At 34.8% G+C, this 27,791-nt stretch overlaps 1 protein-coding gene across 25 annotated transcripts in view; it reads left to right on the top strand.

Annotated features, from left to right (window-relative positions):
• LOC138705089 (gamma-taxilin-like) overlaps window positions 1–27,791 on the top strand; it is a 299,903-nt gene that overhangs the window by 216,770 nt on the left and 55,342 nt on the right. For 18 of the 25 annotated variants that reach the window (XR_011333591.1, XR_011333590.1, XR_011333608.1 and 15 more), the window contains one exon: window positions 9,420–9,564. The exons of the other annotated variants lie outside the window; for them this stretch is intronic. The gene's annotated coding sequence lies outside the window, so the exon portion shown is untranslated. The remainder of the gene's footprint in view (window positions 1–9,419; window positions 9,565–27,791) is intronic. 25 annotated transcript variants of the gene reach the window in all.

Raw genomic sequence — 27,791 nt, 5'->3', positions numbered from 1 at the left:
CAACATTTAATGTAGAATGTATAGTTTATTAAAGGAATAATATTCTTTCCATACTACATTTCTTTTTTAATGTTTTGATCAATTTTATTTTTTAAGAATGAACTATACATTCTGCATTAAAAATTTTAGATTATGTTGTTCACATGGGAGAACTATACATGCGTGCAAAGTTTCATAAAAATATAAGTACCGGGAATTTTGAGTTATCATGTAAATGATGCCTGGGCCATATTCCACAAAATAGCCTGTGGTCTAATACATTATTAATTATTAGTAAAAGTTCTAGTATGAAGTTGTAACTTTCTGTTCCACAAGATATTGTACAACAGTTATATAGTAAAGGGTCGTTCAAAAAGTGCGCCAGTTTCGAATCACTTGGTATTTTTTTTGTTTATCGGTTGTCGTCATTGTTTTATTTCATTTCAATATCCATAAACATTCCGATTTTTGCTTCAGTCTGAATTTCTCGCATTTCGTCATTGTGTGTCCAGCCATGGAGCAGTTTACTATTGCGCAACACATGGTTCATGACAGTGTGACTTAGTCCAATGAAATTGGTTCTTCACCGTTCCCAAGAATTAAGCATAGGGTGTCTTCAGTACGGCGAATTCTGCGATAAAATCTCCAATACTACCATGGTGCCACTAGTCACTCTGCCTGTGAAACAATTGAGTTGCTCCATGAGCGGTTCCCGAATCATCTCATTTCGCATAGTGGTGACCACCAGTGGCCACCAAGGCCATGTGATTTAATGCCATGCGATTTTTTTCTATTGGGTAATCGTAAATAATTGGTATATGTCAATAGACCCCGAAAGATTTGCGAGTTAAAAGAGGAAATTCGACGAGTTGTTGGCAGAATCCAAATGGAAATTCGTCAGGCAGTCATAGTGAATTTCACGGACAGAGTTCTTGCATGCCAGTGCAGTAGAGGGGGTCATATGCCCGACATCATTTTCCATACCTGAAATGGGAAGGTGAGTTGAACATGTTTATGTCCTAGTTTAAGGTATTTTGAAAAAATAAAGTTCATAATTTGATATATCAAAACCGGGGCATATTTTGAACGACCCTTTATTAGTAAAAAGTTCTGTGGTTAACAACAAAGACAGAGGCATGAATCGGAGTCATGTGATTATTATGGCCTAGTCATGGCCATCTTGATAATCGCCTAATATAAATACATATTCAAAGTTCTAAAAAATAAAGGAATTGCTATATTAAACTCGTATTAAACGAGCATTTATATATTAACTTTTTCAATGTTGGCCATGTTATGACTAAGAATGTGACGTCGCGCTGTAGCCTGTCTTTCTTGTTAACCATGAAAAAGTTATTAGTGACGTCATGAAAATGTATGGTGTTTTATACGTGACACCCAGTATTGTCATGGTAATTTTTCTCTTGGCCATACACCCCACCCCTTGTTTTCTCCCTTGAAATATATTTTACTCTCCTCTCTCAATCTCTCCGACTGTCATTTAATGATTTTTTTAATATTAAAGAAGAAGTAAAGAAATCGTTTTGCTTTACATTTTAATTTTAAAACAAGCTTGATTTAAAGAATACACCATGTAGCCCCACTGTAGATGTACACTCGTCTCGATTAATCTTTTTGCATTTGCATTTGTGAAAACAGTTGTTCACACAAATATGTAGAAAAAAACATAGCCAAAATTTTAGCTGCAAAAAAATCCTAATGGCATGTGTTTAGCAGCTGAAAATTGTTTAAATATATCGACACCAAGTTTACCATGGCACAGTATGTTTGAAACAAGTATAATTTTGCACGGATATTAATTGTAACTGCAAATCCAGTCTTATCTTTGCAGGTTCGACGTGCATAAGATTTACAAAAAGGTCAAAATCATTTCCCAGATTTTTTAAATCGGCAAATGGTTTTTCTAAGAATTTAGTCTTTAGATTTTCTAATAAGGTAATATACTTATTAAAGTCATTGTAGTCATTTTTATTTTGGAGGAATTGCAAACAAGGAAAATTATATAGCTGCCCCTCTGGTAGCTTCCCTTCCATAGGCCCAACTGCACAGCAAACGATTTAATTGCATCATACATGTTCAATATATTTTGATTTCTTTCTTGAAGTTTCTTGTTGAGATCATTTAAGTGTTTTGATATATCAACAAGGAAGACTACATCTTTAATCCATTCTTTGTTTTCTAATTCCACAATTTGCTTTCCCTGTAAAAACAAACAATATTGATTAATGCACATGAATATTATGCATATATACTTACTTACATAATGGCTTTTAAGGAACCCGGAGGTTCATTGCCGCCCTCACATAAGCCCGTGATTGGTCCCTATCCTGAGCAAGATTAATCCAATCTCTATCATCATATCCCACCTCCCTCAAATTCATTTTAATATTATCCTCCCATCTACGTCTTGGTCTCCCCAAAGGTCTTTTTCCCTCTGGCCTCCCAACAAACATTCTATATGCATTTCTGGATTCGCCAATACGTGCTACATGCCCTGCCCATTTCAAATATCTGGATTTAATGTTCGTAATTATGTCAGATGAGGAATACAATGCGTGCAGTTCTGTGTTGTGTAACTTCCTCCATTCTCCTGCAACTTCATCCCTCTTAGCCCCAAATATTTTTCTAAGCACCTTATTCTCAAACACCCTTAACCTATGTTCCTCTCTCAAAGTGAGAGTCCAAGTTTCACAACCATAAAGAACAACCAGTAATATAACTGTTTTAGAAATTCTAACTTTCAGATTTTTTGACAGCAGACTGGGTGATAAAAGCTTCTCAACCGAATAATAACAGACATTTCCCATATTTATTCTGTGTTTAATTTCCTCCCGAGTATTATTTATATTTGTTACTGTTGCTCCCAGGTATTTGAATTTTTCCATCTCTTCAAAGGATAAATTTGCAATTTTTATATTTCCATTTTGTACAATATTCCCGTCACGAGACATAATCATGTACTTTGTCTTTTCGGGATTTACTTCCAAACCTATCTCTTTACTTGCTTCAAGTAAAATTCCCATATTTTCCCTAATCGTTTGTTGATTTTCTCCTAACATATTCATGTCATCCGCATAGACAAGAAGCTGATGTAACCCGTTCAATTCCAAACCCTCTCTGTTATCCTGGAATTTCCTAATGGCATACTCTAGAGCAAAGTTAAAAGTAAAGGGGATAGTGCATCTCCTTGCCTTAGCCCACAGTGAATTGGAAACACATCTGACTCTGCTGTACATTTCACTGAGACACATTTTAATTGATCGAACTAGTTTTTTGGGAATACCAAATTCAATAAGAATATCATATAAAACTGCTCTCTTAACCGAGTCATATGCGTTTTTGAAATCTATGAATAACTGATGTACTGTACCCTTATACTCCCATTTTTTCTCCATTATCTGTCGAATACAAAATATCTGATCAATAGTTGATCTATTACGCTTAAAACCACACTGATGATCCCCAATAATTTCATCTACATATGGAGTTAATCTTTCAAAAGAATATTGGACAGAATTTTGTATGACGTCAACAAAAGTGATATTCCTCGAAAGTTACTACAGTTAGTCTTGTCCCCCTTCTTAATCATAATGAAGTAAATGATAACTTTCAATAGAATCAAATAGTTGTTTTGTAAAGTTGTTTGTATACAAATATAACTGACCAGACATTTCATAAACTCACTTACTGTCTCACAAAGTTGAAGGAAGTGATGAAGCCTGTTACTCCAACTGAGCCACCTGACATCAGTATAGTAACTACATAAAGATTAATTTTACGTAAATATTAATTTTTTGTCCTACAGAATATATCTTATGGTAACAATAACCATTGTTATCAGTATAGTAAATCAGATCTTCATAATCAGATTCCATGTCCTCCAGAAGCTTCCGAAGCTGTCGATGCTTAGGGCTTTTGACTTTATTTTATTAATTGTGTTTACAACCACGTCCATTACATATATCATATTTGTCACCTTAGCAGCCAATGCTTCCTGTTAAATAATGCATTGAATGTTAAGCACTTGGTGAGAATATCCCAATGATTTCAAAGTGACTTTAATCTCGCAACAAATCATTTTTGCTCTCCTATCATTGTCAGAGTGCCATCAGTTGCAACCGAAACCAACTTTTGCCAGTCAAGTTGCTTAGACTCAGTACCTCAGCAAACACCTTTAAAAATCTCCTCACCTGTGGTAGACCTTTCAGGGGTATTAAATCCAGTAAGTATCCATGTATTGATAAATATATGTCCATGCCATGAATAAAAATGGCTAATTGCACAGTGTCAATTACGTCATTACTTTCATCCAAGATGAGAGAAACAAATAAACTCTTTGCACTTTTCCTCTATTTCTTTAGTAATATACAGACATATCCTCTATATGCTGGACAATAGTACACCTGGACTGCTTGATTCTTTTAGAATCTTCTAGATATTCCAGAAAAATTTTTTCTGCTACTTTAACCTCCATCACTAAAAAGTTTTAGGACACGAGCAATCTCCCAAGCTAAGATATAACTAGGAAGCACTATGTTTTGTTTTTGTGAATTGGACTCTGTGAATGTTGTCTCCTTCAACTGAATTTTCAAATCAAGTAAGCTAGCTGTTGAACACGTTCAGGATCTAAAATAAGCATTCAGAGAAATCGGAAATAATGATTTGCAATGTTACTTCTTATTGTAAGTATAGTACACCAATTATTCATGGATTTCAAAAAAGCATATGACTCGGTTAAGAGAGAAGTTTTATATAACATTCTTATTGAATTTGGTATTCCCAAGAAACTCGTTTGATTAATTAAAATGTGTCTCAATGAAACTTACAGCAGAGTTCGTATAGACCAGCTTCTGTCTGATGCTTTTCCAATACACTGCAGGCTAAAGCAAGGAAATGCACTGTCACCTTTTCTTTTCAACTTTGCTCTAGAATATGCCATTAGGAAAGTTCAGGATAACATAGAGGGTTTAGAATTGAACGGGTTAATCAGCTTCTTGTCTATGTGGACGACATGAATATGTTAGGAGAAAATCCAGAAACTGTTAGGGAAAACATGGAAATTTTACTTCAAGCAAGTAAAGCAATAGGTTTGGAAGTAAACCCTGAAAAGACGAATTATATGATTATGTCTCATGACCAGAATATTCTACGATATGAAAATATAAAAATTGGAGATTTATGTTTCGAAGAGGTGAAAAAATTCAAATATCTTGGAGCAACAGTAACAAATATAAATGACACTCGGTAGGAAATTAAACGCAGAATAAATACGGGAAATGCGTGTTATTGTTCGGTTGAGAAGCTTTTGTCATCTAGTCTGCTGTCAAAAAATCTGAAAGTTAGAATTTATAAAACAGTTATATTACCAGTTGTTCTCTATGGTTGTGAAACTTGGACTCTCACTTTGAGAGAGGAACAGAGATTAAGAATGTTTGAAAATAAGGTTCTTAGGAAAATATTTGGGGCTAAAAGGGCTGAAGTTACAGGAGAATGGGGAAAGTTACACAATGCAGAACTGCATGCATTGGAACATTAGGAACTTTAAATCCAGATGTTTGAGATGGGCAGGACATGTAGCACATATGGGCGAGTCCAAAAATGCATATAGAGTGTTAGTTGGGAGGCCAGAGGGAAAAAGATCTTTGGGGAGGCCGAGACGTAGATGGGAGGATAATATTAAAGTGGATTTGAGGGAGGTGGGATATGATGATAGAGACTGGATTAATCTTGCACAGGATAGGGACCAATGGCGGGCATATATATGAGGGTGGCAATGAACTGCAGGTTCCTTAAAAGCCATTTATAAGTAATGTTACTGCATTTGACACAGTACAATAATTATTATATGCTAAATGACCACCACCAGCACTATAACCACGTCCGCGACAGTAATAATAATAATAATAATAATAATAATAATAATAATAATAATTTATTTATTTATTTGTTTGTTTGTTTGTTTCTTTGTTTATTTATTTATTTGTTTGTTTATTTATTTACGTGCAAAACAACAGCACAAGGCCAATTACAGTTTAGCACGATACAGAACAGAACAAAACAACAAATGATGATGAGAATGAATGACAGAAAATGGCAATGAGATGAAAATACAAACAATATAATCGTCCACATCAATCATTGACAAAATACAACAAAGCAAAATAGCACAAATAATTATTAAACTAGTACAGTGAGATAATTAAAATAATGGCAATTAAATATAATGAATTACAAATGAATCAATGAAATCATATAAATGAAGACTGGAATAGCATAAGACACAGTGCATAGCGACAAAATGAATAGGTAACAATAACAATGCATACAAATAATTATTAAAATTACAGACAAATACAAATAACAATAATGACAAATTGAATAGATAATTACAAAAAATACATGATACAGAAAAGTTAAAAACAACACAAATGAAGTTAAAAATGAATGTGCTTAATATAAGAATAGCCAAACAACAAACTTTACATTAAACGGATCTGAATTAATATAATGTAAATTGGCAGCTTTCATGCATCTGACAACTGGAGAGAGAGATTTAGGCTTATAGGTATAAAATTTTTTTTTGAAATCTTAAACCATTCGTAGGGGCCCGAAGGAAGATATTGCTTATGAAGGATTCACAATCAATATCACCCTTTAAGGCCTTACAAAAGAATAAGTAGTCTAGTTCAAGACGTCTAGCATAAAGGCTAGAAAAGTTAAAATACTGTATTTACAAGTATGCTCATAATTGAAAACAGATGAATTAGGCAAAAACCTGAAGGCACATAGGGACATAAATTTTCTTTGGATGATTTCCAATTTAGCCGAATCAGTAGAAGTAATAGAATTCCAGGCGACAGATGCATATTCTAGTTTAGATCTGATTAATGTATAGTATAGAATTACAAGAGTAGCTGGCGTAGAAAAAGAATAAGTTATAGACCTTATAAGTCCGAGCATTCTAATGGAATGATTATAAATATGTTGGACATGATTATGAAAACGTAATTTGGTATCGAGTAGAACTCCCAGGTCTCTAATACAGTCTTTCCTTATTATGTTGATATTATTAAGAGTGTAATTAAATTTAAGAGAAGTAGTTTTTCTAGAGAAGAAAATGACAAAAGTTTTAGATTCATTAATTTTCATTCCATTATCAGCAGACCATAGCTCAATAGCATTTATATCATTTTGCAAGGTTACACAGTCTGCCAGACTATTTATTTTGTGAAATATTTTAATGTTGAAGGTTTATTTTCAGTCGTTGACTTTACTATTTTATATAATGTTACTAGGTGTTAACCTTTACATAATAAATTATATGACGTATGAACGTTTTCGTTGAGCCTGTCAGCATCATCAGATACAAACTGTCATTTTACAATATCAATGTTCTCAGTATTATCTACACAATCTACACATACAATACATCTTTATTATCATATGGGGATGAAATCTAATTAAAATTATATGAATTAGCTTTCTAATGTTCCATTGTGGATACCGCAAAGTCAACATTTAAAATATACTCATACTATTTTTGCAAGTCATCACATGAAGACAATATTATAAACGATATAGTGATATAAGGCTAAAAAATGAGATTAAAATATAAAATAAAAGATGAGCTAACTCCCTTCCATGTTATGCTATGCATGTGAGGATTTGCAAATTACAGTATTTTGTTACAAGTTATTCATATTTCCATATTATAATATATGATTCCTAGCCTGTCGTGACTGCCTATGCTTTGCAGATCTTGGTGTTGTTCTTTACGCCGATATATTGGGTTTGGTTGTTTATAGTTAATTAGATGGTGGGCGTTTTACTGTTGTTGCTCATGTTACGCTGAAAATAATTGAAAATGTAAGTGAACTTTAAACTAATGGGTTTAATTATAGTTGTTAACGATATGTTAAATGAAACTTACGGATGATTATTCAAACAAGTAATGTTATTGTAGAAAATTTATAGCACGGTATGAATCGGTTGTCAGAGATCACTGGGAGTAATTAAGTGTTGAAATGGTGCAACTAGTGTTATATGAATTTGACTGAAAATCTTTTATCAATTAATATTGGGAACTTAAGATGGCTACGAAATGAAAAGCTAAATAAGTTGTAAACGATCGGTGACGGGATCTAATTTAGTAAGGTAAAGCGGCAATATTTAATTATGTTAAATGTACGTACTGAAGATTACTCACTTGCTGTAGAGGTGCTTTCTGTGGATGCTGGTCGTATACTGGCTATGTGGAGACTGTGTACCTGTGTCTGACATAGTTTGTGAAACAGTAAATAGTGCGCGTATGAATACACCGCGTCACATACTGTATAGTGTGTTTTGTAAGTTGGGTAAATTTTCATTAATCAATAATTTATTTATTTTTTTTTTTTTTTGTAATATTTCGAGATGTAATATTCTTCTGCCGTGTTTATTTGTGTATTATATTTATATGTTTTGATTATTGTTAAAGTATCATTTATTAATCCAAGTTCATGTCCATATTGAATGAGGTGGGATGCGTATTTTGATTTTGTTTTGTTGTGTTTAAAATCGGAAATGTGCTCTTTATATCTTGTTTTAAAATTTCGTTTTGTTTGCCCAATATATTTGGCACTACAGGTTTTGCACTTTAACATGTATACTCCTTTCATATTAATTTTATCGGTGTGGTGTAATTGATTGTTGATATTATTATTTAATTTATTGTTGGTTTAAAATGCTAATTTTATATTTTCTTTTTGAAAAAAGTTTGCTAATTTGTTGGAAATTATTTTATTGTATGTTAACGTTGACCATGTTTTATTATTTTCTTTAGTGTTCCTGGATAAAGTGGATGAATTTTTCGTTCTTTGTTCATTTTCTTTTTTATATATTAATTTTTTAATTAGAGTTCTACTATAACCGTTTTCTTTTGCGATGTTAAGAATGTTTTGTATCTCTTTTCTGTATTTTGTGCGAGATAAGGGAGTCTGTAATGCTCTATTTATTAGATAATGAAATGTACTTAATTTATGAGAAAGAGGATGTCCTGAAGTTGCTGGTATAATGTGATTGGTGTGTGTTGGTTTCCTATAAATATCAAAGGATAATCTATCTTTTTGTTTTATTATTTTTATATCCAAAAATGGTATGGATTTATTCTTTTCCAATTCAATTGTGAATTTTAAATTGTTATGGATTTCATTGAAATCATGTACGATGGAATCACTGTTCGTTTTGTTGTTGTAAACTATAATGGTATCGTCTACATATCTACTGTAATAACATTATATAAAATAGTAAAGTCAACGACTGAAAATAAACCTTCAACATACTTATAGACTTTTCTGAAAATCACGCAAAATGAATTGCAAAATAGAAATATTTTAAGGTCATCGGCAAATAAAAGGCAGTTAGAACTTATTCTTTTACAGATGTCATCTATAAATAATAAAAATAGTAGAGGCCCCAAAGTGGAACCTGTGGAACTCCACATAAAGTAATATAAGGATCAGAATAAGAATTTCCAAGTCTGACACAGGATTGTCTATCTTTTAAATAATTTTCAAATCAGCCCAGGTAATTAGTGGTAAGACCAAAAGAATTTAATTTACTCAGTAACATATTATGGGGAACAATATCAAATGGAATCAATTTGACCCTGAGTTTCAACTATAGGCATAACATAATCGAGGCACTCAGAAGCAAAGTGATACAAGTGACATTTTTTTTTTAAATTGAGGTAAGTGGATATTCTAAATCTTTAACGTCACTTCTCTTCAGAGAAAAAGTAATATAAGTGTAGTTTCAGTCAGTGCTGCTCCATGTTGGCATTACTCTTATATTACAATGCATACAGAGTTTTATCTGAGAGGCAAACTAATACAAGTGCATTGTTTACATAGTGTTGCGTTTTTTCTGTTTATGACTAATTCATTTGCCACAATGGAGAGAGGTAACATATTACTTATTCCAAACATCTTCGTGGAAGGCCTGCACACTGAGCTGGACCAACTATACAATAAGGATAACTTTTGCTAAGTGGAGCAACTTGCAATAGCTAAAGAAATTCATCCCACCCATACACTACTCTATATTTGATGACCTGAAGCATGAAGGATGGACCTATAATAAGGACTGCAGGATGTGGAAGAGTGCGTGGAAGAGAATGTTCAAGGAATACTCGCGGTAGGAGTCCTACAGATATAATATTCAACCTATCAGACACTGTGTATTAAAAAAGGATCTAAAATATGTCATTTAAAATTGCAAGTCTCATCCAGATCTCAGATGTTCTTCAAACTGTCAGATAATATCCTGTGTAAATTCTACAAAATAAAAAGATAAGAAATACCAATATATATCACAGATATCACTCATTGTTAAAACTTCAGTTGTGAAATTCCTCCATGGAAATGGGTAATTCCAGAACATAGCATACAAATTCCAGGAAATCATTCCAAAAATGATCCTGCATACATTCTTAAGTTAGATGCCATGGAACTACTCTGCAGCACATATAAGGGTCATCTTCAAATTTATACAGATGGATCTCTAAACCCTGATGATGGGCTATCAGGAGCAAGGTATTATATTCCAAAATATCAAGATAGTTGCTTCAAACCATGTTCATCCTCCTCCGTTTTGACACTCAATTGCTAGCTATTGATGCTGCTCTTCAGTATGTTATTCAAATTTCTGAAAAATCTATTTGCATACTTACCGACTACAATGAAGCTATATTTAATATAGTTAAATATGTACCAAACCTATACGCACATAGAATTATTCCAATTCAGAAACAACTAAGTAAACTAAAAAAATTCCAAAAGGAAAAAACATTTCAATGGATACCTAGTCATTGTGGTATACCGGGAAAAGAGAAAGTCAATAACGTTGCGAAATAGGCAACATATTTGGAACCAAGACCTCTTCAAGTGATATCTCTATCCAATACCTTTGCTTCAGTAAGTCTCATTTTATAAACCTATGGATCAACAATTGGCTCTCTTCTGACAAGGGAAAAATTTTACATTCCGTACAAAAGAAACCAAATGACCTGGAAATGTACAAAAACTTGCCCAGACATGTTCAAACATTTTTAACAAGAGCCAGAACAGGTCACATTGTCACACAATTGTATCTACACCGATTTCACCTTTCTGATACTCCTACTTGTCTGTGGTGTAATAATCATGATGAAGATCTGGAACACATTCTTCTATACTGTCCATCCATAAACCACAAAAGAAGTAAATTAAAATCATCAATACCAGTTGCAGAAGACACAGCTCTGGAGTATATATTGACTACGCCCCAACTCTGGCTACTAGCAACAGGCATCTATAATGAACACTGTTCAAAATACCCCTCATTTCTCATGAAAAACAACAAGTGAATAGACTATAGTGGACTTTATGTTGTCAGCAAACAGCTGGATACGTTAAGAAGACTGAGTGATTCTTTTGGTTATACAGACACATTTTGTGTTACAATATGATAATCAGAAAGCTCAAATGATGTTAAGACAGGCATGTTTTAATGTTGTAAGCAATTTTCCTGTTTTTGTTTTAAATAATATGTTGTTGTTGTTTTTTAATGCCAAGCGTTTGACAATAAAGTCATTTGACCTCTTGCACTCCAATATATTTCAAAGATTTTATCATGGCCAGCCACTGAAGCACAGATTTTGAGGTGTTCCGAATCCATTTCTTGGTTTGAGTTGCACAGTGGACTGATATATTCCAATTCTATGCAGGTGTTTGGCCAAACAATCATGGCCTGTTGCCAATCTAAATGCAGCTACAGACGATTTTCGTGGTAAATCGGGAATTAACTGTGGATTTTGATGCAGAGAGTTCCATTTTTTCCCTTGAGATTGTGTTATCAAATTTTATTTGTTGAAGTCTAAGTATGTAGATTTAGTAACAGGTCTGTAAGTAGCAGTGCTGCCCTTCTTTGCTAAAGCATTCGCATTCTCGTTTCCCAGGATTCCACAATGGGATGGTAACCATTGGAATACAATTCTTTTATTGAGTGATATTAATTGAGAGAGCATTTTAGTTATTTCTGCTGTTTGAGATGAAGGTGTGTGTTTAGAGATTATTGATAGAATAGCTGCTTTGGACTCTCACATAACTAAATTTTTAAATTTATTGATGTGGCATACCTGAGACTTTCACTTATTGCAATGATTTCTCCATCAAAACTTGTTGTTCCATACCCAAGAGATCTATAAAGTGAGAAGAGACAGCACGTAACACCTGCACCAGCACCTTGTTCTCAGGAGATCAAGGATCCATCAGTGTCTAAATCAGCGGTTCCCAAAGTGTGGAGTGATTCTCAGGGGCTCCGTGCGCTTTTGTTATAAAAATGACAAAAATTACTGCTTACATCTAGTCTCTAGCGGGAAAAACGCAAACTACTTCCATCAAGCGAAAAGTACTTTCTCAGAAAGTAGTTTGCGTTCTTCTTGCTAGATGGAAACAGCAATAATAGATCCACTCGTCACTGCAACTATCTTGGGCTTTTTTACTTGCCAAGTAATGATTCTCGAAATTTTTGTTACATTTTATATACCGGACAGACAGCGTTTGTTATTCGTGGTAGGTAGAATCTAAAATCTATTGACTGTTGTGTTGCCTCAAAAAATATATACCTGCATGTTAATTTTTTTGCAGCAGTGTTAGCTAAACTTTCGTTGAACTGGAATTGTGACTTAAGACGGGCTCCCTAAGACCTGAGAGTCATCAACCAACAACCAGTGCTCAGTCAAAGGGGATAACAACCTTACTTTCAGAGAAGATAATACGAATTCCGTGAGATTGAGTTCGGAATATGCTGAACATGATCCTGCTTCAGAGTCTACGATGCCTAGTGTAGAGGTACTGAAAGGAAGTTAAAAACGAAAATATTGTGATTCATTTTTGGACATGGTATTTACTGAGTTTACTGACGGACGTCCACAGTGTGTGGTATGTAACAAAGTTTTTCCCAATAGTTCTATGTTCCCTGCCAAGCTTTCACGGCATTTCGACACTCATCCTGTTTTCACAAATAAAACTGCAGACTACTTCAAAAGAAAAAAGTGACTAATTCCATGCAGTTCGGACAAAATTTTTATCTCGTGTAAAGACAAATAACGAGAAAGCTTTGGAAGCGTCGTACTTGGTTGATCTGGCTCTTGCTGGTAAACATCACCCTTGCTGAAACTCTTATGAAACCAATATTAGTGAAGATAATGAAGTGCATGGCCAACGAAAGAACTGCAAACTTGATCTCCAATAACACTGTCGTCAAATAACACTTTACGTAATCGAATCCAGAATCTATCAAACCATGTTAAAAATATAATTTTCCATATTAGTCAAACGAAAATTTCGCTACAACTTGAATCCCGGACGTTGCCGGAATAGCTATGTTAATGACATTTGTGTGGTACGAATTTCCAGGTTCTTTCATGAAGGTGTTTTGTTCTGCAAGCAATTGCCATCCTCTACAAGCGGTACTGAAATTTTTTCTTCTTCATCGAAAACTCGATACTGTGGGACAATTGCATTGACGTGTGCACAGATGGCGCAAAAGCAATGGTAGTTCCTGTTGCTGGCTCTGTTACAAGAATCAAGAAATTAAAAAAAAAAAAAAAAAAAAAAAAAAAAAACTGCACAAGTAGTCACTGTGTACTACCAAATCTGGAAAGCTTGCCTCTGTAGCATTGCAAGTGACGGCGAAAAGTGATTGTGCTGCTATCTAGCAGCTTGAATTGTTTATACACTCCTTGCCGCGTGCTGGGTTACGTGATTAAAAACGGAGAGGTGTGCATTTGATGTCGATAAGAAAACGCAAATGAATAGAATTATTTAGAGTCACAAGGTTCGCAACATTTTAAATTAATAAGAAGTTACAAAGTTATTGGAATAGAAATGAAATGAAACAATTCTCGTATTTTCAAATGTAATTATGATTTAGTTGTGCATTACTTTGGAAACTTTCATACATTGCGTATTTCGTTTCTTGGCTAATGGTTATCCATTTTATTTTTATGTATCAATTTATTAGCACATTGAAATATTTGTCAGTGAAGATACTGGCACAGTTGCAGCTTTAGGAATAAAGCCTGTATTTTGTATTTTATCTTTTACATCAAGCAGATGTCATTTTAAAATCTCTCTATCTTTTGATAGAAAATAACTTATACGTACTTTGCTTTAAAATTTTGCACATTCCTCTAATAATAAAAACCATTGCTTAATTTGCAAATGGTACTTCTGAAACTTTTACGTCAGTTGAAGTTTGTTGATTAGGCCTGTCTATACCTAATTCAATGAATCCCTCAAAGTGTCTGTTTTAGCATTGTATGTTATGTTTCCCTTCAAAGACATTTTATCGTCATCAATATTAGTTACAACCTTTTCATTCAATGGTACAATATCGGATTTTATTTTTAATAATTGATAAATTGTAGAATGGTGCTATTTATACCGGGGCTATACCAAATTCATGAAGTCAGTTTTTTAGAGATCTAACTGTTGGTAAATATAATTTTCTTCTTAGAAATCTTTAATCTTGAGGTGAGCATTAATGGAATGTTGCGGCAAAACTTTTATCGTAACTGGAATATCGTTTCCCCATTTTATTCTTTTTAAGCACACTTGTGACTAATGAATTCATCATTTTGAACAATTTTAACTAAATCGGCATTTGCACTTGCTGTGTTTAGAGCTGTCATTCCATTTGAGCCAGTTTTTATCTTTTAGGATTTATTGCATCGTAAAAAAAAATCTTAATTTAGGCAAATTATTTGTCCGAATAACTACGTGGATCACTTATTACGAAAAAAAAAAAAACAGGAGTCCACTTTCTTCACAAAATAAATAATTCACATTTTTATGTTACGCATCCCAAGACACACTACTTGGATAAAAGAAAGTAAAGACTTTCAATTTTTTTTACAGAGAAACTATAAAGAAATTGTGTTTTATATGAACAATGTAAAGTAGAGTTATGCAATTTAGTAACTGTTTCAGTTAACATAGAGATTATGTCATTGCTATTGCACTATCTAATTACATGATGGAGGAGTATTGTCTGCCGTTTCTGTCTGATATCAGAAAACTCACAGCTTCCTCCATGCAAGATCTAATATGTTTATTTCAGATCTTCGCGGTTATTTCTTTGTGCTTTGAATTTGACTCATATTTTCGGAAGAAGGAGCTGTTAAATTCAGTGAAGGGATAACTGTTATCTTCAGCCTGTTATTAAAACAGAGTATTAAAAATTTACAGTCCTACAACTGATTTGAAACTTCGGTACTCTTTTCCAATTTATTACATCCTATTTTTACTTACCCCTAATGTTTCGAATTATAGTTATTGAAGTCCGATAATCAAAAGTGATCTGAATATTTTCTGTGATCTTTGTACAGATATTCTGTCCATCTAATTTTAAACGTTTCGTCTAGAACTGTTGACAGCATTTCTAGTTAGTGCTCGCATTTTGCTTATGATATTGTTTGTGGTTTTTTTTTTTGTTTTTTTTTTTTTGGATAAGGACGCAAATAGCGATTTTTTTTTTTGTTTTTTTTTTTTTTTTTTTTTTTTTTTTTTTTTGATAAGGATGCAAATAGCGATAGTAGCTGGCGCGCCCTATTAAACCTCACTAACGTCTGCCTGCGTTTATTTACCTATATGAGCACGGTACACCTAAAATACAAAAGCAAATAACTGTAGTACTGGTAGTAGTAGTAGTAGTAATCATCATCGTCATGATCATCATCATCATCATCATATTGTAACAGAAAAGTCATATTCTACTGGTGTTTACATGACTACTCTCAATCTGTATCTTTTGGAAATCTGAAGAAAGATCTAACATATTCTGCTAGGCGTAGATTTCACAAAACACAGAACAAACATTTCCACAGTTAACTGACAGTGTGTAGTGTGTACTATAATTATAATGAGAATAATCCTTACGACATCATGTGTTTGTTGAAGAACAAAACCCATATCACAGTTCATCGCGCTATTCGTCACGTCATCCTCGCTGCCTACAATCCCTGCCGCTAGATAGCACTGGTGAGTCATTCGCCACTTTTACCGTGAACTTTCCGGTATTATCATTGTACATGATTTGGTACTACACCGACACGCCCTTGCAAAAATGCCAGCGTTATTAAAGCAGGTACTAGACAACAACGCCGTCAAAATTATCAACTTTGTTAAGGCACGAGCTTTGCAGTGTAGGCTATTCAATATCCTGTGTGAAGATATGGGAAGTATACACAAGTCATTGTTATTACACACAGAAGTGCGATGGTTGTAGCGTAGTAAAGCATTGTCACTTTTACTTGAACTTCGAACGGAAGTTTCTTCACCTTTGAATGACCAAACAGTTTGCTAGTGGATTATTTGAATGATCAAGAATGGTTGTGCAAATTATGTTACTTGGCAGACATTAAAAAAAAAAAATGAACAAATTCAGCACATACATACAAGGGGAAACTGAAGACTATATTCGATGCTAATGACAAAAAGAAGAAAAAGATAGCGTCGAGAATAAGGATTTGACATGTTTCTTATCGATTTCAAAATTAATAAAAGAAAATAACATAGCAATGATTGACTCATTCATAGCAATAATAAAAGAACACCTTGACAATTTGCTTCAAAATATGAATTCATACTTTCTAAGGGACACTCAGGAATCAATTCGAAAGAAATGTGAGTAGATTGTAGATCCACTGTAGTGAAGTCAAAACCAGTAACCCTCACTGCGGCAGAATATGAGGTCCTTATACACATGGTTTCGGACAGTTAGTCAGGCATCATTTAAAAGCAAACCACTTCCAGGATTTTGGGCTAAGTTAGGGGAGGATCTTTTGATATTAATTTCAAAAGACTTCTGTGACACCGGACATTGACACAGAAACAGGCACACTATTCACATAACTTCGGGTGTACAGTTACCCTTAAAAAGAATGGGACGATTCTTGGTCGTCGGATGTTAAAGTTCTACAGCGCGGTTCACTCGATACCGACGTAACGATAAGTACCATGGCAAATAAAACAAGAACTGTTACAAGGACTACAAGGATAAGGAATAGAATAAGGATCACGAAGAAGACAGCCATTTAAGGCCACGATTTCACAACACAGCTCGGGTCACAAAGTATCATTGCTTCTCTGTACCGAATGGCAAATTCCTGCTATGGGATCTACATTCTGGACTGCTGCTGTTAGTGTCTTGTCTCGGTAGCTCATATAGTAGCATGTCGGTTCCACCGTATAACCGAAACGTCTTGTGTTCGATCCCAGGTAAAACTTTTTTTTTTTATTGAGGTGTAATTAATTTGTCCAGAGTTCCTCGACTGTCTAATTTGTCGAAAAATATGGAATAATTTATGCCCAATTTCTGGGTCTTACAAGTGGGCTGAACCTCGTCAAACAAAAAAAAAAAAAAAATAAATCTTACATCGAAGTTAAAAGTATTCTTCCTCAAACACAAATCATAAAAAAAAAACAAAAAGAGATCTGTTAAATTAAAAACCTTGTCCACATGCCATCAGCTTCTATTACAGCTCTAAGTCGATTCGGCATGAATGTCACGAGATTGTGGAATAAGTTCTGATCCCCGGCGAGATCTTCCCAGGTGTCAACAACTTGATCCCAAAATTCATCTCGATTTCGAGGGTGTCGGTGGGCATAGGTGACTATCCTTCTCATTTTCAATTCCGCCCATAAATTTTCGATGACATTCAAATCAGGTGAATTCGGAGGCCAATTAATGATTTCGATCTCGGGTTTCCTTTGAAACCATCTTTGAATGCTTACGGCATAGTGCACGGGATTGTTATCCTGCCTGGAACAGCAATGTTCCTTCGGGAAAACGTTCTCGGGCGGATAGAAGGAATATATTTTCCGGAATGTGCTCGTAAGTTCCCGCATTAAACCGGCCATCGATGCGTTCTGTAACGCCAGGTCCATCGTAAGACATCCACCCCCAACACGATATGCTAAAGCACCCCAATCTTTCACGTCGGTGCACATAGCGCTGATGATGTTGGAGACCATCCTCACGATAGACATGGACAAGACCTTTGTAATCACTCGACATGGTTGTTTCGTCGGAGAAAATTACATTTCTCCAATCGAAATCCACTCGATTGGTAGCGAAGGCAAGACGGTCGACGGCTTGTGCTTCCCCCAATATTTCCATTTGCGCAGCCCTCCGGCTCCTAACACCGCGGTTCCTCAACCTGCTGATCACAGTCTGTGAAGAACCGTAAAAGTTAGATGCTGCTCTTATTTCGTTAGGAGTCCGAAAGGGGTCCTGTCGAACTGTCTCGAATAAGAGAGCATCCTCTTCCAATGAAGAAATCCGCGGACGCCCAGGAATAGGGCGATTTTCGAACTTCCCTGAATTTTGGTAACGATGAACCCACCTCGCAGCTGTACAGTACTTCCAGGAACACTGACCAAATGGCCAGCAGATCTAGCCCCATATCCAGCCTCAACTAGAGCTATAACTTGCTGTCTCATGTCATGTCGGTCCGCCATTACGATGAGAAATGAGGGATGACGATAATACTTTAGTGTAGACAATGACTATTTAACGTGATATAGAATTATTGAAATAAGGGGCATCTTGCACAGTAAGAGTTAATAAATCAACCCTAAATTAAATATTTAAATAACAGGATATAACAGGAAGTCCAATTGTTGCGAAACGAATCAAATTAAATCTAATTACATTAAGTAAACAAATCCCAAGTTATGACACCACACTGCTACAGCTAAATTGTAGATTATTAACATAAGGATTGAATAGGTCCATGCTTATGCGTTGAACAACAAAACCAAACATCGAAAGTTCGAATCTTGCCGAGGAATGTAGCTTCTTGCGTTTTATAGTGTAAATCAGACTTCTAACTACAATCATTCATATTTCCTACACTATTTATTAATATTTATAGCCAACATTATCAGTATATGTCAGTTTCTATCTGATGCTTTTCCAATTCACTGCGGGCTAAAGCAGGGAGATGCACTATCACCTTTACTTCTTAACTTCGCTCTAGAATATGCCATTAGGAAAGTTCAGGATAACAGGCAGGGTTTGGAATTGAACGGGTTACATCAGCTTCTTGTCTATGTGGATGACGTGAATATGTTAGGAGAAAATACACAAACGATTAGGGAAAACACGGAAATTTTACTTAAAGCAAGTAGAGCGATCGGTTTGGAAGTAAATCCCGAAAAGACAAAGTATACGAGGCCTGTCTAAAAAGTATCCGACCTTTAATTTTCCCGCGCAAAGTAGTGATTCTAAGGCGGCGCCACTGTGCATGGTGGAAGGAGGAACCGTAATGCGCATGCTTGAATTTTTTCACTGCATTAGCTTGTGCAAGTCACTGGCTGGTGGTCGCCAAGTAAGGTGCTGTTCTAAGTGTTTGTCGGATTTAGTTTTCTTGCAAGATGACTGAACGAATTGAGCAAAGATACTGCATCAAATTTTGTCAAAAGCTTGGTGATTCTCAAAGTCAAACAATTCGTAAGATTCAGCAGGTGTTTGGGGAAGATGCGATGGGTGTAACACAAATTAAGGAGTGGTTCAACCGATTCAAAGATGGCCGCACATCAGCGGAGAGTGAGCAGCGTTGTGGCAGGCCCCAAACTGCTCGGAGTGCAGCTGTTGTTGAGAGGGTGCGAAATTTGGTGATGGCAGACCGTCGTTTGACCGTGCGGGAGATTGCCGAAGAGGTTGGAGTGAGTAAAGATTCTGCACATGCAATTTTGCGTGATGATTTGAACATGAACCGAGTGGCTGCGAAATTCGTGCCCAAGTTGTTGTCCCCGGAACAAAAAGACCTCCGTCGTGACGTTGCACAGGACCTTCTGGACACCGCCAACACTGATCCTGGGTTTCTGGAGATGAGTCATGGGTGTACGGGTACGACCCAGAAACAAAAAGACAGTCGTCGCAATGGAAGCATCCTGAGTCTCCAAGGCCGAAGAAAGCGTGGCAGGTGCGAAGCAAAATCAAGGTGATGCTGACTGTTTTCTTTGATGTCCGTGGAATTGTGCATCACGAATACGCACCGGAAGGACAAACGGTGACAAAGGAGTACTATCACGATGTTCTCTGGCGACTCCGTGATGCAGTTCGGTGCAAAAGACCAGACATGTGGACAGCAAACAACTGGCACTTGCATCACGACAACGCCCCCGCACATTCATCCCAATTGATCCACACTTTCTTGGCCAAACATGGAATTACAACCGTTCGCCAACCTCCCTACTCTCCAGACCTGGCTCCTTGCGACTTCTGGTTGTTTCCAAAATTGAAGACACCACTGAAAGGATCCCGTTTTGAGAGTAGAGAAGAGATAATGCGGAACGCAACGACGGAGCTGAACATCATTCCAAAAGAAGACTTCCAGAGGTGTTTCCGGCAGTGGAAGGATCGGTGGGCTAAGTGTGTGCAAGCACAAGGGGCCTACTTTGAAGGGGATTAGGGTCCCAACTCCGTCAGGTATTTGAAATATTGTTTCTGGCTAAAGGTCGGATACTTTTGAGACAGGCCTCGTATGATTATGTCTCGTGACCAGAATATTGTACGAAATGGAAATATAAAAATTGGAGATTTATCCTTTGAAGAGGTGGAAAAATTCAAATATCTTGGAGCAACAGTAACAAATATAAATGACACTCGGGAGGAAATTAAACGCAGAATAAATATGGGAAATGCCTGTTATTATTCGGTTGAGAAGCTTTTGTCATCCAGTCTGCTGTCCAAAAATCTGAAAGTTAGAATTTATAAAACAGTTATATTACCAGTTCTTCTGTATGGTTGTGAAACTTGGACTCTCACTCTGAGAGAGGAACATAGGTTCAGGGTGTTTGAGAATAAGGTGCTTAGGAAAATATTTGGGGCTAAGCAGGATGAAGTTACAGGAAAATGGAGAAAGTTACGCAACACAGAACTGCACGCATTGTATTCTTCATCTGACATAATTAGGAACATTAAATCCAGACGTTTGAGATGGGCAGGGCATGTAGCACGTATGGGCGAATCCAGAAATGCATATAGAGTGTTAGTTGGGAGACCGGAGGGAAAAAGACCTTTAGGGAGGCCGAGACGTAGATGGGAGGATAATATTAAAATGGATTTGAGGGAGGTGGGGTATGATGATAGAGACTGGATTAATCTTGCACAGGATAGGGACTGCTGGCGGGCTTATGTGAGGGCGGCAATGAACCTTCGGGTTCCTTAAAAGCCATTTGTAAGTAAGTAAATAGCCAACATTGAATTTGTAAAGAAAAGACTTTAGAAATCTCATATGAAATTTGTGATCTGTAGTGACATAAACATAGATTATCTCTCGGAACTTTTCCGTAAAAATAAATTAAATTCATTCCTTGCGACTGGAAACCTTAGTCGTAGAGTCATTTTCCCATCAGCATACAAGCTGAAGTAGCACAGCCATTGATAAAAGTTTTGTACACAGAATTAGACTGAATTCCTATTCGACAGAACCTATAATCAATGGCTTGTCTGAACATGATAAACAAATCCTAAGTGTTTCCAATGTCACTGAACAATTTCAAAATATTAATTTAAAAACTAAAAGAGGATCGTAAATGCTGTATCTAGTGATTATTTACATTTATGCCTACAAAATTAATCTTGGAAAAACGTATATGATACTGGTACTACTGATATTAAGAGTAAATGTATTGTATTTTTCACTTAATTTCAGAATCACTTCAGTGGTTGTTCTCCACTCAATGTTGTGAAAAAAATTCAAAAGTAAAAACATGTAGATAAGGAAGGGACTTAAAAAATCTTATGTATTAAAAAGAAGAATCTATATGTAATGAGTTGCAATGTAATAATCCTCATGTTCTTAAATACTACAAGAAGTACAGTGTAATTTATCAAAAATTATGAAAGAGGGAAATAGAATATATTTCAATAGAAAAGTACAAAATTCAGATAATGCAATTAAAGCTATTCAGAATATCATTAAATTTAAACTTGTAGATATCGTAAAAAAGAAAATATTTTTTCATTAAAACTAGTGATTATAAAGTAGAGCAGTGATGTCAATCAGAGCGTATATGCGCTAAGAGAGCGCTTGCGCTACTGGAGCACGCAGAGCGCGCCAGCTATGAATACGAGCTTCACTGAGGGTTGTACAGTGTACAGTTGGCATTAATCATGCACCCAGCGAAGAGATCGTATAAGTTCCAGTTCGAATGAGCACTGCAGTTCCTATGCAAGGAACAGAAAGGAGATAATACAGTGCTTAATATGTGGACAACATACGATTAGTAAGAAAAGCAGCATACAGCGACATTATTCAACATACAATGAACAAACATACAGAGATATCGAGGGGGAAGAACGATTAAAATTATTACATACATTACAGGCTACCGTAAGTGCAAATATATCGATTATTTACTATGTATAAATTAATTTATTATTTCTTTATTGAGGGTCCTTACAGGGAGTTATCCCCAATTACAAGCACACCAACGTAAAGAAATACAAACAACAAATTAAAAACAAATGATTCATAAACATGTGCTTTAAACACAAAGTTTACAAAAGTTCAGTGTATATACTAATGTGATAAACTTCTAATTTCCAAATACGTAAACTGAATTGACAGGTGTATAGGGCTACATAACAAAAAAATCAAGTACAGTTATTAAAGAGGTATTCAATTGAAGACAGTCCTGTAGGCCTAAATAAATAGTGTTCAAATTTAATGTATGCGCTATTCCATCTCAAATCAACCGAAATATAGAGAAAATTGACCTTGCATTTTTTAAATACAATGAAACTTTTTCTGTCCGTTGACAACTGTGATACAATGCTTTGTGCAAAGTTTGAGGCATCATAACTTAATAGTGTTTAAATTAAAAATATTTTAATTTATCGTATTTTCACAAAATTAGCAACTTTAAACTGTTGTGGCTCCGAAACCCTTTCACCCAATGATCAAAATCATGGTTTATTTTGATGCTGAGAAATTAAAGTTTATATTGACATGTAAACAGTTTTTCTTACTTTTTATGGAAATGGAGGAATTTAGATTTTTCTTCATTAAGACGCCTTTGCCCACGAAAAAATATTTTTAAATTATATGGTTAGATTCCGCATTGAAAGTACAAATAAACATATTTTTTACTGGTGCACTGTTGAAAAGAAAGTATTGAAAATATCAAATAAAGAAAATAAATAGTACGCGCGTGAACTAACCAGCTGACTGTGAGACGGGACCTAGCAGAGACAAGCAAGGCCAGGAGACAAAACATGTGATGTTTCGTCTAATAGCGCATAGCTGGGCTAGCTTTATCACAAGTTTTCATAAACACAGGAGTAAAGTAACTCCCAACACTCGCTTATCTCCAGTGCGTGCGGTATATACTGCTCCGTTCAAGTCTAGGCGTGTGAAAATAATCCACTTTGTCCGCCCCTGGGTCTTGCTCTTATCTGTGTTTACGCCATCCCACTCCAGCACTTAAGCACGGGAAGGAATCGAACGTCCGTTATGCGCTCTTTCTTTGACATCACTGAAGTAGAGGATCCCAAATCTATTGCAAATTCTTTTAACGTCTTACAGTATTTAGTAGAGAAATATTATTGACAACTTAAACATTCAAGATTTTGCAAAAGATACTGCAATTAGTTACTTAACAGATGCATTTAATAATTAGTATTAATATATGTAATTAGTCAATAACTGCAACAGTACTTTTCCATTCAATCATAACATGAATAAAATTGAATGCACATTAAATTAAACACTATTGCAGACACGTAGATAAAATAGTTAAAATCAACTGAAGGGGCGAGAATTAAATAATCCAAAGCCACACTTTTAACAAAAATTGTTTTGTGCGAGTGCATTTATTACAGATATGGGAAAGCTACTAATAAAATATTGTAATAATTACTCAACAAATGACATAGCCTAAGGACTCTAAACCTTTGTAAAAGTTTGTCTGTGTGGCTTAGGAATATTTTTTAATTTCATTTTAATTGTTAGTTTTTAATATATATCCATTTACATTGTATATGTGTGTATGTATAAATGTATTCATTAGATTATAACATGTAATTTCGTATTGTCTGTGATCATTAACACTTAATCTGAGGACTTTGTAAAATTGTATTTCAACGTTATTTAGCTATTTCAATGTTATTTAGACAAAAAAATCCTTGTGTAGACTAGGAATCGAACTCGCACTCTTCTACACAACACGCAGAAGTCTTAGCATCTGAGCTATTGAAACGACACGAAAGCTTTTCTCTCTGTGCGGAGTGTCGATCTAGTCATGAAGATCCATTGTCGATTTAACTACACGATTTATGTATATATTTATCTTTTATTTACGTAATATTATCATATTTATTGCAGTTTTTGAAGTGAGTTTTGGAACGATGCTAGTAACAAACCAAATAGCCTGAATTTAAGTAACTCAGTATTCGTTATCTTGTGTATCAGTGCTCTGTTCTCCGATCATGCGCAGTGTCTTACATCTGAGACTTAGGAACATTCAATCGTCTCATCCTTTTCTAGGGAAACTGTACATGTAACATTGTAAAATTTTTCATATATCTTACTTAGTTGTTATATCAGTTTGTCGATTTAAATAATATTATTTATAGTACTTTTTTACTATTTCTTATATATATTATATATTATATATATAAATATATAATATACCTTGGTAGTCATACTTTCGTAAACGAGTCGTGTGTAATATACTTCATAGAACATAGAGAGATAAAACTAAAAACTAAACACTTCTTGGGGCTCCACGAGAAACTTTTGCTTCAAAAAGGGCTCCGTGGCTCAAAAAGTTTGGGAACCGCTGGTCTAAATGAAGCCAGTTTTGTGGAGGGTACCTAATATTAATTGTCTCTAAAGACAATTGTTTTAGTATTTCAGTGTTTACTTCTGATTTTAGTATTTCTTCTGTTAAATTTAGATTATATTCTATATTTAATAGAGTTAAAGGGTTTGGTTTAATTTGTAGGTTTTCTTTTAAATTCGGGATATTGATTTTCTGTTTTAATTCTTGAACAATGGATATGAAACTTTTTTGAGTTTTCAATCTACAGAGAGGACTGTATGAATGCCAATTGTTTCCTGGTAATCTAATAAGTTTTTCATATTGAATCAGTGCTTTTTCTTCTATTGTCATTTTGATGCTGTTAATATTAGTGAGGAATCTCATAGAATCTATTGGAGTTGTTTTGATTCCACCAGTAGACCTAATGAGTCTGAGAGCTTGGTTTTGAACATATTCTATTTCGTTTATGAAAGATGAAGTAATTAAAATTTCTCCGCAGTATGTCAGCACTGGCTGTATAAACATTTTGTATGTAGTGTTCAAAGTATTCCTAGAGCATCCCCATTTCTTTCCTGCTAGTCTTTTTAGAAGGGAGAATCTTTTACGAGCTTTTTCAGAAATGTATTTCAAATGGTTGCTCCATGTTAACTTACTATCGAAAATAACTCCAAGATATTTGTATTCTATGAAGGTGTTGGCCATTGTATTGGATATTGAATTCTCTTTTTTACCAAGTGAAAATATTTGGTAGTTACTTTTGCTTAAATTGAGTGTCATCAAATTTGATGTATTTCATTCATGTAGTTGATTTAGAGCTTTAAGAGCAGAATTTTGAATTTTGTCTCTATGTCTGTAAGATCCGGAAGTCCACAAAACTATATCATCTGCAAATAGTGCTGTTTTCATGTTTGATTCCTCTAATAGGGAGGGTAAGTCATTTATATAAATATTGAATAAAGTTGTGCTGAGGACAGCGCCCTGAGGTAGACCTCGATATGTTTGTCTGTAACTAGAAAGTGGCAATGAATTTAGTGGCAATGAATCTTTGACTAAGGAATTCTGATATCCATCTGAACATATTGCTGGAGATACCTAATTTCTGGAGTTTTAGTAATAATTTATTTCTCCAAACAGAGTCATATGCTAACTGAAAGTCAATAAATATTGCCAAGGTATCTTCTTTCTTGTTAATACTATCTTTTATTTCTTGGCCGAGGCGTATGACTTGTTCATTGGTAGAGCGTAGTTGTCGAAAGCCGGCTTGTCTTGGTCATAAAAGATTTTGGGATTCTAAATACCAAGTTAATCTGTTGGAGATCATGGACTCCATGGTTTTTGCTATCATGCTTAACAGTGCTATTGGTCGATAACTATTAACATCATGAGCAGGTTTCCCTTTTTTGTGAATTGGTACAATGATTGCTTTTTTCCAAGCTGCAGGAATTGAGGTGTTCCATGATAAATTGAAAATGGATGAAAGTACAGACTTGGCTTTTTCCCCCAGATGTTTCAAAAATTCGGAATGAATATTGTCGGGGCCAGGAGATTTCTTGGTTTTTAAATTTTGTATAGCTATATTTAATTCTTTGGAAGTAAAATTTTGATGAAATATTTCAGGTTTTGTACTAGTAATATTGTTTTTATTATTTTTATGTAATTCTCTTTTGATAAAAATGTCAGTTTTTTTGATATTGGGATGTAATCTGTGAGAGTTTGAGTAGTGTTTATTAAATGCATTTGCTATATCTCTACTATCTGTTAGTGTTTTGTTATTATGAATAATAGGTTGGCTAGTATTTTCCTGTGTATTGGAAATATTCTTCAGAAATTTATACGTTTTAGCGTTATCGATTCTGTAATTAATATTTTCAATAAATTTATTAAAACTGTTCTTTTTTGCTGTTATGATTGCTTTTTTAAGAATGGCAGTCTTCTTCCTCCAATCTTGAGTATCTTCTGGTGTTTTGCTATGTTCTGCTTTGGTTCTTGCTTTATCTCTATCTTGTTTCAATAAATTCAGGTTTTCTGTCCAGAATGGGGTGTATTTTTTTGGTTTGCCTCGTGGAATGTGCTTTTTTGCAATTTTAAGAAGAGATTCACAGAAATATTTGTTCAATCTGTCTGAGTTTGTATTTTCCATTAGTGGTGTGTTGAGCTTGAGGTATTTGTCGAGTTCTGTTGTAAATAGTTTCCAATTCGCTTTCTTAAAGTTCCATGTTGTTTTGTTATTGCAGGGTTTTTTTCTTCGGTTTTGGTGGAGATGGATAGAAGCGATGATGACTCTATGGCCAGATCCAGGATCTTCAATTATTTTTTTCTTGGTTTCGTGATGGATATCTGATGTTACTAGTAATAAGTCTGGATTTGTACCAGAACCAGAATAATGAATGAAAGTAGGGGGATCTTCTTTTCTGTAGAAAAGTTCTGCGGTTGTAGTATTTAGGAGGTCCATGATCATTTTTCCAGGTTGGTTTACATTATCGTAGCCCCAAAGTTGGGAGTGGGCATTAAAGTCACCAATTATGATAGTTTTAGGTAGTATATCAAACAAAAGTTAGATCAAGGGGATTATTAGGTGGATTATAGGCACTGTAGATTTTGAAATGTTGTTGATTTTTTCATACTTCAATTCTTATTAGTTCTAATTTGTCTTGATTATCCATTTCTTTTATGATTTGAAAATTTGTAATTAATTTCTTTGATGTACCTGCGAGAATTCCGCTACTGATCTGTCTACCTTTGGGTAACAGTTTCATATTAAAACCTTTAAAATTAAAATATTTTAATTGGTCAGCATTAAGGTTTGCTTCTTGAATAAGGAAGATATCTATATTATTATCTGAGAGTATATTGGCTAGTTCAGTCTTCTTGGCTGATGTTATACCACCAGCATTCCATTGTAAGATGTTTAGTTGATTCTGTACCATTAAAGTA

The sequence above is a fragment of the Periplaneta americana genome, chromosome 8 (assembly GCF_040183065.1).
Source record: "Periplaneta americana isolate PAMFEO1 chromosome 8, P.americana_PAMFEO1_priV1, whole genome shotgun sequence".
NCBI classification, from domain to species: domain Eukaryota; kingdom Metazoa; phylum Arthropoda; class Insecta; order Blattodea; family Blattidae; genus Periplaneta; species Periplaneta americana.
The sequence above is the reverse complement of the archived record's forward strand: the minus strand, read 5'-3'. Positions and strand labels throughout refer to the sequence as shown.